This window comes from Nicotiana tomentosiformis, unplaced genomic scaffold, assembly GCF_000390325.3.
Source record: "Nicotiana tomentosiformis unplaced genomic scaffold, ASM39032v3 Un00016, whole genome shotgun sequence".
NCBI classification, from domain to species: Eukaryota; Viridiplantae; Streptophyta; class Magnoliopsida; order Solanales; family Solanaceae; genus Nicotiana; species Nicotiana tomentosiformis.
In genome coordinates, this window is record NW_027174575.1 from 303,421 (window position 1) to 316,367 (window position 12,947).

Below are 12,947 nucleotides of genomic sequence, written 5' to 3' on the forward strand. Positions count from 1 at the left end.
GGAAATGATTGCCCATCTTCCAACATTTCATCCTTGAAACCTAAGTGGTATGAACCACCATCATCAACACAATATTGCCTTGAAAGTTCTCCCACATCTCTGGCAGCTCGGCTTGCATGTTCTGCAAACTCAGCCGCTGCTTGAGCAGTAGAGGTAGCATCCTTAAATTTCATGTTCCAATACTTCCTGCCAATAGAAAAATTACCATTACCATTTCAAGGAAATGATTGCCCATGTTCCAACCTTCATCCTTGAAACCTAAGTGGCATGAACCACCATCATTAACACAGTATTGCCTTGAAAGTTCTACAACAGCTCTGGCAGCTAGGCTTTCATGTTCTGCAAACTCAGCCGCTGCTTGAGCAACAGAGGTAGCATCCTTAAATTTCATTTTCCAATTCTGCCTTCCAATAGAAAAATTACCATTACCATCTCCAGGAAATGATTGCCCGTGTTCCAACCTTTCATCCTTGAAACCTAAGTGGCATGAACCACCATCATCAACACAATATTACCTTGAAAGTTCTACAACAGCTCTAGCATCTAGGCTTGCATGTTCTGCAAACTCAACCGCTGCTTGAGCAACAGAGATAAGCATCCTCAAATTTCATGTTCCAATTCTGCCTGCCAATAGAAAAATTACCATTACCATCTCAAGGAAATGATTGCCCATGTTCCAACCTTTCATCCTTGAAACCTAAGTGGCATGAACCACCATCATCAACACAATATTGCCTTGAAAGTTCTACAACAGCTCTAGCATCTAGGCTTGCATGTTCTGCAAACTCAACCGCTGCTTGAGCAACAGAGATAGCATCCTTAAATTTCATGTTCTAATTCTTCCTACCAATAGAAAAATTACCATTACCATCTCCAGGAAATTATTGTCCATGTTCCAACCTTTCATCCTTGAAACCTAAGTGGCATGAACCACCATCATCAACACAGTATTGCCTTGAAAGTTCTATAACAGCTCTGGCTGCTATGCTTGCATGTTCTGTAAACTAAGTCACTACTTTAGCATCAGAGGTAGCATCCTTAAATTTCATGTTCCAATTCTGCCTGCCAATAGAAAAATTACCATTACCATCTCCAGGAAATGATTGCCCATGTTCCAACCTTTCATCCTTGAAACCTAAGTGGCATGAACCACCATCATCAACACAATATTGCCTTGAAAGTTCTCCAACAGCTCTGGCAGCTAGGCTTGCATGTTCTCCAAACTCAGCCGTTGCTTGAGCAGCATAGGTAGCATCCTTAAATTTCATGTTCCAATTCTGCTTGCCAACCCAAAAATTACCATTACCATCTCCAAGAAATGCTTGCCCATGTTCCAACCTTTCATCCTTGAAACCTAAGTGGCATGAACCACCATCATTAACACAATATTGCCTTGAAAGTTCTACAACAGCTCTGGCAGCTAGGCTAGTATGTTCTGCAAACTCATTCACTACTTTAGCAGCAGAGGTAGAATCCTTAAATTTCATGTTCCAATTCTGCCTGCCAATAGAAATATTACCATTACCATCTCCAGGAAATGATTGCCCATGTTCCAACCTTTAATCCTTGAAACCTAATTGGCATGAACCACCATCATTAACACAATATTGCCTTGAAAGTTCTACAACAGCTCTAGCAGCTAGGCTTGCATGTTCTGCAAACTCAGCCACTGCTTGAGCAGTAGAGGTAGAATCCTTAAATTTCATGTTCCAATTCTGCCTGCCAATAGAAAAATTACCATTACCATCTCCAGGAAATGATTTCCCATGTTCCAACCTTTCATCCTTGATACCTAAGTGGCATGAACCACCATCATAAACATAATATTGCTTTGAAAGTTCTACAACAGCTCTGGAAGCTAGGCTTGCATGTTCTGCAAACTCAGTGGCTACTTGAGCAGCAGAGGTAGCATCCTTAAATTTCATGTTCCAATTCTGCCTGCCAATAGAAAAATTACCATTACCATCTCAAGGAAATGATTGCCCATGTTCCAACCTTCATCCTTGAAACCTAAGTGGCATGAACCACCATCATCAACACAGTATTTCCTTGAAAGTTCTACAACAGCTCTGGCAGCTAGGCTTTCATGTTCTGCAAACTCAGCCGCTGCTTGAGCAACAGAAGTAAGTATCCTTAAATTTCATGTTCTAATTCTGCCTTCCAATAGAAAAATTACCATTACCATCTCCAGGAAATGATTGCCCGTGTTCCAACCTTTCATCATTGAAACCTAAGTGGCATGAACCACCATCATCAACACAATATTACCTTGAAAGTTCTACAACAGCTCTAGCATCTAGGCTTGCATGTTCTGCAAACTCAACCGCTGCTTGAGCAACAGAGATAGCATCATTAAATTTCATGTTCCAATTCTGCCTGCCAATAGAACAATTACCATTACCATCTCAAGGAAATGATTTCCCATGTTCCAACCTTTCATCCTTGAAACCTAAGTGGCATGAACCACCATCATCAACACAAAATTGCCTTGAAAGTTCTCAAACAGCTCTGGCAGCTAGGCTTGCATGTTCTCCAAACTCAGCCGCTGGTTGAGCAGTAGAGGTAGCATCCTTAAATTTCATGTTTCAATACTGCATGCCAACAAAACAATTATCATTACCATCTAAGGGAAATGATTGCCCATGTTCCAACCTTTCATCCTTGAAACCTAAGTGGCATGAACCACCATCATCAACACAATATTGCCTTGAAAGTTCTACAACAGCTCTGGCAGCTAGGCTAGCATGTTCTGCAAACTCAGTCGCTACTTGAGCAGTAGAGGTAGCATCCTTAAATTTCATGTTCCAATTCTGCCTGCCAATAGAAAAATTACCATTACCCTCTCCAGGAAATGATTGCCCATATTCCAACATTTCATCCTTGAAACCTAAGTGGTATGAACCACCATCATCAACACAATATTGCCTTGAAAGTTCTCCAACATCTCTGGCAGCTCGGCTTGCATGTTCTCCAAACTCAGCCGCTGGTTGAGCAGCAGAGGTAGCATCCTTAAATTTCATGTTCCAATACTGCATGATAACAGAACAATTACCATTACCATCTCAAGGAAATGATTGCCCATGTTCCAACCCTTCATCCTTGAAACCTAAGTGGGATTAACAACCATCATCAACACAATATTGCCTTGAAAGTTCTAAAACAGCTCTGGCAGCTAGGCTTTCATGTTCTGCAAACTCAGCTGCTGCTTGAGCAACAGAGGTAGCATCCTTAAATTTCATGTTCCAATTCTGCCTTCCAATAGAAAAATTACCATTACCATCTCCAGGAAATGTTTACCCATGTTCCAACCTTTCATCCTAGAAACCTAAGTGGCATGAACCACCATCATCAACACAAAATTGCCTTGAAAGTTCTCCAACCGCTCTGGCAGCTAGGCTTGCATGTTCTCCAAACTCAGCCGCTGGTTGAGCAGCAGAGGTAGCATCCTTAAATTTCATGTTACAATACTGCATGCCAACAAAACAATTATCATTACCATCTAAGGGAAATGATTGCCCATGTTCCAACCTTTCATCCTTGAAACCTAAGTGGCATGAACCACCATCATCAACACAATATTGCCTTGAAAGTTCTACAACAGCTCTGGCAGCTAGGCTAGCATGTTCTGCAAACTCAGTCGCTACTTGAGCAGCAGAGGTAGCATCCTTAAATTTCATGTTCCAATTCTGCCTGCCAATAGAAAAATTACCATTACCATCTCCAGGAAATGATTGCCCATGTTCCAACATTTCATCCTTGAAACCTAAGTGGTATGGACCACCATCATCAACACAATATTGCCTTGAAAGTTCTCCAACATCTCTGGCAGCTCGGCTTGCATGTTCTGCAAACTCAGCTGCTGCTTGAGCAGTAGAGGTAGCATCCTTAAATTTCATGTTCCAATACTGCCTGCCAATAGAAAAATTACCATTACCATCTCAAGGAAATGATTGCCCATGTTCCAACCTTCATCCTTGAAACCTAAGTGGCATGAACCACCATCATTAACACAGTATTGCCTTGAAAGTTCTACAACAGCTCTGGCTGCTAGGCTTTCATGTTCTGCAAACTCAGCCGCTGCTTGAGCAACAGAGGTAGCATCCTTAAATTTCATGTTCCAATTCTGCCTTCCAATAGAAAAATTACCATTACCATCTCCAGGAAATGATTGCCCGTGTTCCAACCTTTCATCCTTGAAACCTAAGTGGCATGAACCACCATCATCAACACAATATTACCTTGAAAGTTCTACAACAGCTCTAGCATCTAGGCTTGCATGTTCTGCAAACTCAACCGCTGCTTGAGCAACAGAGATAGCATCATTAAATTTCATGTTCCAATTCTGCCTGCCAATAGAACAATTACCATTACCATCTCAAGGAAATGATTTCCCATGTTCCAACCTTTCATCCTTGAAACCTAAGTGGCATGAACCACCATCATCAACACAAAATTGCCTTGAAAGTTCTCCAACAGCTCTGGCCGCTAGGATTGCATGTTCTCCAACCTCAGCCGCTGCTTGAGCAGCAGAGGTAGCATCCTTAAATTTCATGTTCCAATACTGCATGCTAACAGAACAATTACAATTACCATCTCAAGGAAATGATTGCCCATGTTCCAACCCTTCATCCTTGAAGCCTAAGTGGGATGAACCACCATCATCAACACAATATTGCCTTGAAAGTTCTACAACAGCTCTGGCAGCTAGGCTTTCATGTTCTGCAAACTCAGGCGCTACTTGAGCACCAGAGGTAGCATCCTTAAATTTCATGTTCCAATTCTGCCTTCCAATAGAAAAATTACCATTACCATCTCCAGAAAATTATTGCCCATGTTCCAACATTTCATCCTTGAAACCTAAGTGGTATGAACCACCATCATCAACACAATATTGCCTTGAAAGTTCTCCAACATCTCTGGCAGCTCGGCTTGCATGTTCTGCAAACTCAGCCGCTGCTTGAGCAGTAGAGGTAGCATCCTTAAATTTCATGTTCCAATACTGCCTGCCAATAGAAAAATTACCATTACCATCTCAAGGAAATGATTGCCCATGTTCCAACCTTCATCCTTGAAACCTAAGTGGCATGAACCACCATCATCAACACAGTATTGCCTTGAAAGTTCTACAACAGCTCTGGCAGCTAGGCTTGCATGTTCTGCAAACTCAGTCGCTACTTGAGCAGCAGAGGTAGCATCCTTAAATTTCATGTTCCAATTCTGCCTGCCAATAGAAAAATTACCATTACCATCTCCAGGAAATGATTGCCCATGTTCCAACATTTCATCCTTGAAACCTAAGTGGTATGAACCACCATCATCAATACAATATTGCCTTGAAAGTTCTCTAACATCTCTGGCAGCTCGGCTTGCATGTTCTGCAAACTCAGCCGCTGCTTGAGCAGTAGAGGTAGCATCCTTAAATTTCATGTTCCAATACTGCCTGCCAATAGAAAAATTACCATTACCATCTCAAGGAAATGATTGCCCATGTTCCAACCTTCATCCTTGAAACCTAAGTGGCATGAACCACCATCATTAACACAGTATTGCCTTGAAAGTTCTACAACAGCTCTGGCAGCTAGGCTTTCATGTTCTGTAAACTCAGCCGCTGCTTGAGCAACAGAGGTAGCATCCTTAAATTTCATGTTCCAATTCTGCCTTCCAATAGAAAAATTACCATTACCATCTCCAGGAAATGATTGCCCGTGTTCCAACCTTTCATCCTTGAAACCTAAGTGGCAAGAACCACCATCATCAACACAATATTACCTTGAAAGTTCTACAACAGCTCTATCATCTAGGCTTGCATGTTCTGCAAACTCAACCGCTGCTTGAGCAACAGAGATAGCATCATTAAATTTCATGTTCCAATTCTGCCTGCCAATAGAAAAATTACCATTACCATCTCAAGGAAATGATTGCCCATGTTCCAACCTTTCATCCTTGAAACCTAAGTGGCATGAACCACCATCATCAACACAAAATTGCCTTGAAAGTTCTCCAACAGCTCTGGCCGCTAGGATTGCATGTTCTCCAACCTCAGCCGCTGCTTGAGCAGCAGAGGTAGCATCCTTAAATTTCATGTTCCAATACTGCATGCTAACAGAACAATTACAATTACCATCTCAAGGAAATGATTGCCCATGTTCTTACCCTTCATCCTTCAAGCCTAAGTGGGATGAACCACCATAATCAACACAATATTGCCTTGAAAGTTCTACAACAGCTCTGGCAGCTAGGCTTTCATGTTCTGCAAACTCAGCCGCTGCTTGAGCACCAGAGGTAGCATCCTTAAATTTCATGTTCCAATTCTGCCTTCCAATAGAAAAATTACCATTACCATCTCCAGGAAATGTTTACCCATGTTCCAACCTTTCATCCTAGAAACCTGAGTGGCATGAACCACAATTATCAACACAAAATTGCCTTGAAAGTTCTCCAACAGCTCTGGCAGCTAGGCTTGCATGTTCTCCAAACTCAGCCGCTGGTTGAGCAGCAGAGGTAGCATCCTTAAATTTCATGTTCCAATACTGCCTGCCAATAGAAAAATTACCATTACCATCTCAAGGAAATGATTGCCCATGTTCCAACCTTCATCCTTGAAACCTAAGGGGCATGAACCACCATCATCAACATAATATTGCCTTGAAAGTTCTACAACAGCTCTGGCAGCTAGGCTTGCATGTTCTGCAAACTCAGTGGCTACTTGAGCAGCAGAGGTAGCATCCTTAAATTTCATGTTCCAATTCTGCCTGCCAATAGAAAAATTACCATTACCATCTCAAGGAAATGATTGCCCATGTTCCAACCTTCATCCTTGAAACCTAAGTGGCATGAACCACCATCATCAACACAATATTGCCTTGAAAGTTCTACAACACCTCTGGCAGCTAGGCTTTCATGTTCTGCAAACTCAGCCGCTGCTTGAGCAACAGAGGTAGCATCCTTAAATTTCATATTCCAATTCTTCCTTCCAATAGAAAAATTACCATTACCATCTCCAGGAAATGATTGCCCATGTTCCAACCTTTCATCCATATACCTAAGTGGCATGAACCACCATCATCAACACAATATTGCCTTGAAAGTTCTACAACAGCTCTGGCATCTAGGCTTGCATGTTCTGCAAACTCAACCGCTGCTTGAGCAACAGAGATAGCATCCTTAAATTTCATGTTCCAATTCTTCCTGCCAATAGAAAAATTACCATTACCATCTCCAGGAAATGATTGCCCATGTTCCAAAATTTCATCCTTGAAACCTAAGTGGTATGAACCACCATCATCAACACAATATTTCCTTGAAAGTTCTCCAACATCTCTGGCAGCTCCGCTTGCTTGTTCTGCAAACTCAGCCGCTGCTTGAGCAGCTGAGGTAGCATCCTTAAATTTCATGTTCCAATACTGCCTGCCAACAGAAAAATTACCATTACCATCTCAATGAAATGATTGCCCATGTTCCAACCTTCATACTTGAAACCTAAGTGGCATGAACCACCATCATCAACACAGTATTGCCTTGAAAGTTCTAAACAGCTCTGGCAGCTAGGCTTTCATGTTCTGCAAACTCAGCCACTGCTTGAGCAACAGAGGTAGCATCCTTAAATTTCATGTTCTAATTCTGCCTTCCAATAGAAAAATTACCATTTCCATCTCCAGGAAATGATTGCCCATGTTCCAACCTTTCATCCTTGAAACCTAAGTGGCATGAACCACCATCATCAACACAATATTGCCTTGAATGTTCTACAACAGCTCTAGCATCTAGGCTTGCATGTTCTGCTAATTCAACCGCTGCTTGAGCAACAGAGATAGCATCCTTAAATTTCATGTTCCAATTCTGCCTGCCAATAGAAAAATTACCATTACCATCTCCAGGAAATGATTGCCCATGTTCCAACATTTCATCCTTGAAACCTAAGTGGTATGAACCACCATCATCAACACAATATTTCCTTGAAAGTTCTCCAACATCTCTGGCAGCTCGGCTTGCTTGCTCTGCAAACTCAGCCGCTGCTTGAGCAGCTGAGGTAGCATCCTTAAATTTCATGTTCCAATACTGCCTGCCAATAGAAAAATTACCATTACCATCTCAATGAAATGAGTGCCTATGTTCCAACCTTCATACTTGAAACCTAAGTGGCATGAACCACCATCATCAACACAGTATTGCCTTGAAAGTTCTACAACAGCTCTGGCAGCTAGGCTTTCATGTTCTGCAAACTCAGCCGCTGCTTGAGCAATAGAGGTAGCATCCTTAAATTTCATATTCCAATTCTTCCTTCCAATAGAAAAATTACCATTACCATCTCCAGGAAATGATTGCCCGTGTTCCAACCTTTTATCCTTGAAACTTAAGTGGCATGAACCACCATCATCAACACAATATTACCTTGAAAGTTCTACAACAGCTCTAGCATCTAGGCTTGCATGTTCTGCAAACTCAACCGCTGCTTGAGCAACAGAGATAGCATCATTAAATTTCATGTTCCAATTCTGCCTGCCAATAGAAAAATTACCATTACCATCTCAAGGAAATGATTGCCCATGTTCCAACCTTTCATCCTTGAAACCTAAGTGGCATGAACCACCATCATCAACAAAAAATTTCCTTGAAAGTTCTCCAATAGCTCTGGCCGCTAGGATTGCATGTTCTCCAACCTCAGCCGCTGCTTGAGCAGCAGAGGTAGCATCCTTAAATTTCATATTCCAATACTGCATGCTAACAGAACAATTACAATTACCATCTCAAGGAAATGATTGCCCATGTTCCAACCCTTTATCCTTGAAGCCTAAGTGGGATGAACCACCATCATCAACACAATATTGCCTTGAAAGTTCTACAACAGCTCTGGCAGCTAGGCTTTCATGTTCTGCAAACTCAGCCGCTGCTTGAGCACCAGAGGTAGCATCCTTAAATTTCATGTTCCAATTCTGCCTTCCAATAGAAAAATTACCATTACTATTTTCCAGGAAATGTTTACCCATGTTCCAACCTTTCATTCCTAGAAACCTAAGTGGCATGAACCACCATCATCAACACAAAATTGCCTTGAAAGTTCTCCAACAGCTCTGGCAGCTAGGCTTGCATGTTCTCCAAACTCAGCCGCTGGTTGAGCAGCAGAGGTAGCATCCTTAAATTTCATGTTCCAATACTGCATGCCAACAAAACAATTACCATTACCATCTCAAGGAAATGATTGCCCATGTTCCAACCTTTCATCCTTGAAACCTAAGGGGCATGAACCACCATCATCAACACAATATTTCCTTTAAAGTTCTACAACAGCTCTGGCATCTAGGCTTGCATGTTCTGCAAACTCAGTCGCTACTTGAGCAACAGAGGTAGCATCCTTAAATTTCATGTTCCAATTCTGCCTGCCAATAGAAAAATTACCATTACCATCTCCAGGAAATGATTGCCCATGTTCCAACATTTCATCCTTGAAACCTAAGTGGTATGAACCACCATCATCAACACAATATTGCCTTGAAAGTACTACAACACCTCTGGCGGCTAGGCTTTCATGTTCTGCAAACTCAGCCGCTGCTTGAGCAACAGAGGTAGCATCCTTAAATTTCATATTCCAATTCTTCCTTCCAATAGAAAAATTACCATTACCATCTCCAGGAAATAATTGCCCATGTTACAACCTTTCATCCTTGAAACCTAAGTGGCATGAACCACCATCATCAACATAATATTGCCTTGAAAGTTCTACAACAGCTCTGGCATCTAGGCTTGCATGTTCTGCAAACTCAACCGCTGCTTGAGCAACAGAGATAGAATCCTTAAATTTCATGTTCCAATGCTGTCTGCCAATAGAAAAATTACCATTACCATCTCCAGGAAATGATTGCCCATGTTCCAACATTTCATCCTTGAAACCTAAGTGGTATGAACCACCATCATCAACACAATATTTCCCTGAAAGTTCTCCAACATCTCTGGCAGCTCGGCTTGCTTGTTCTGCAAACTCAGCCGCTGCTTGAGCAGCTGAGGTAGCATCCTTAAATTTCATGTTCCAATACTGCCTGTCAACAGAAAAATTACCATTAATATCTCAATGAAATGATTGCCCATGTTCCAACCTTCATACTTGAAACCTAAGTGGCATGAACCACCATCATCAACACAGTATTGCCTTGAAAGTTCTAAACAGCTCCGGCAGCTAGGCTTTCATATTCTGCAAACTCAGCCGCTGCTTGAGCAACAAAGGTAGCATCCTTAAATTTCATGTTCTAATTCTGCCTTCCAATAGAAAAATTACCATTACCATCTCCAGGAAATGATTGCCCATGTTCCAACCTTTCATCCTTGAAACCTAAGTGGCATGAACAACCATCATCAACACAATATTGCCTTGAATGTTCTACAACAGCTCTAGCATCTAGGCTTGCATGTTCTGCAAATTCAACCGCTGCTTGAGCAACAGAGATAGCATCCTTAAATTTCATGTTCCAATTCTGCCTGCCAATAGAAAAATTACCATTACCTTCTCCAGGAAATGATTGCCCATGTTCCAACATTTCATCCTTGAAACCTAAGTGGTATGAACCACCATCATCAACACAATATTTCCTTGAAAGTTCTCCAACATCTCTGGCAACTCGGCTTGCTTGTTCTGCAAACTCAGCCGCTGCTTGAGCAGCTGAGGTAGCATCCTTAAATTTCATGTTCCAATACTGCCTGCCAACAGAAAAATTACCATTACCATCTCAATGAAATGAGTGCCTATGTTCCAACCTTCATACTTGAAACCTAAGTGGCATGAACCACCATCATCAACACAGTATTGCCTTGAAAGTTCTACAACAGCTCTGGCAGCTAGGCTTTCATGTTCTGCAAACTCAGCCGCTGCTTGAGCAACAGAGGTAGCATCCTTAAATTTCATATTCCAATTCTTCCATCCAATAGAAAAATTACCATTACCATCTCCAGGAAATGATTGCCCGTGTTCCAACCTTTTATCCTTGAAACTTAAGTGGCATGAACCACCATCATCAACACAATATTACCTTGAAAGTTCTACAACAGCTCTAGCATCTAGGCTTGCATGTTCTGCAAACTCAACCGCTGCTTGAGCAACCGAGATAGCATCATTAAAATTTCATGTTCCAATTCTGCCTGCCAATAGAAAAATTACCATTACCATCTCAAGGAAATGATTGCCCATGTTCCAACCTTTCATCCTTGAAACCTAAGTGGCATGAACCACCATCATCAACACAAAATTTCCTTGAAAGTTCTCTAATAGCTCTGGCCGCTAGGATTGCATGTTCTCCAACCTCAGCCGCTGCTTAAGCAGCAGAGGTAGCATCATTAAATTTCATGTTCCAATACTGCATGCTAACAGAACAATTACAATTACCATCTCAAGGAAATGATTGCCCATGTTCCAACCCTTCATCCTTGAAGCCTAAGTGGGATGAACCACCATCATCAACACAATATTGCCTTGAAAGTTCTACAACAGCTCTGGCAGCTAGGCTTTCATGTTCTGCAAACTCAGCCGCTGCTTGAGCACCAGAGGTAGCATCCTTAAATTTCATGTTCCAATTCTGCCTTCCAATAGAAAAATTACCATTACCATCTCCAGGAAATGATTGCCCATGTTCCAACCTTTCATCCTTGAAACCTAAGTGGCATGAACCACCATCATCAACACAAAATTGCCTTGAAAGTTCTCCAACAGCTCTGGCAGCTAGGCTTGCATGTTCTCCAAACTCAGCCGCTGGTTGAGCAGCAGAGATAGCATCCTTAAATTTCATGTTCCAATTCTGCCTGCCAATAGAAAAATTACCATTACCATCTCCAGGAAATGATTGCCCATGTTCCAACATTTCATCCTTGAAACCTAAGTGGTATGAACCACCATCATCAGCACAATATTTCCTTGAAAGTTCTCTGACATCTCTGGCAGCTCGACTTGCTTGTTCTGCAAACTCAGCCGCTGCTTGAGCAGCTGAGGTAGCATCCTTAAATTTCATGTTCCAATACTGCCTGCCAACAGAAAAATTACCATTACCATCTCAATGAAATGATTGCCCATGTTCCAACCTTCATACTTGAAACCTAAGTAGCATGAACCACAATCATCAACATAATATTGCCTTGAAAGTTCTACAACAGCTCTGGCAGCTAGGCTTTCATGTTCTGCAAACTCAGCCGCTGCTTGAGCAATAGAGGTAGCATCCTTAAATTTCATGTTCTAATTCTGCCTGCCAACAGAAAAATTACCATTACCATCTCAATGAAATGATTGCCCATGTTCCAACCTTTCATCCTTGAAACCTAAGTGGCATGAACCACCATCATCAACACAGTATTGCCTTGAAAGTTCTACAACACCTCTGGCAGCTAGGCTTTCATGTTCTGCAAACTCAGCCGCTGCTTGAGCAACAGAGGTAGCATCCTTAAATTTCATATTCCAATTCTTCCTTCCAATAGAAAAATTACCATTACCATCTCCAGGAAATGATTGCCCATGTTCCAACCTTTCATCCACTTGAAACCTAAGTGGCATGAACCACCATCATCAACACAATATTGCCTTGAAAGTTCTACAACAGCTCTGGCAGCTAGGCCTGCATGTTCTGCAAACTCAGCCGCTGCTTGAGCAACAGAGGTAGCATCCTTAAATTTCATATTCCAATTCTTCCATCCAATAGAAAAATTACCATTGCCATCTCCAGGAAATAATTGCCCATGTTCCAACCTTTCATCCTTGAAACCTAAGTGGCATGAACCACCATCATCAACATAATATTGCCTTGAAAGTTCTACAACAGCTCTGGCATCTAGGCTTGCATGTTCTGCAAACTCAACCGCTGCTTGAGCAACAGAGATAGAATCCTTAAATTTCATGTTCCAATGCTGTCTGCCAATAGAAAAATTACCATTACCATCTCCAGGAAATGATTGTCCATGTTCCAACATTTCATCCT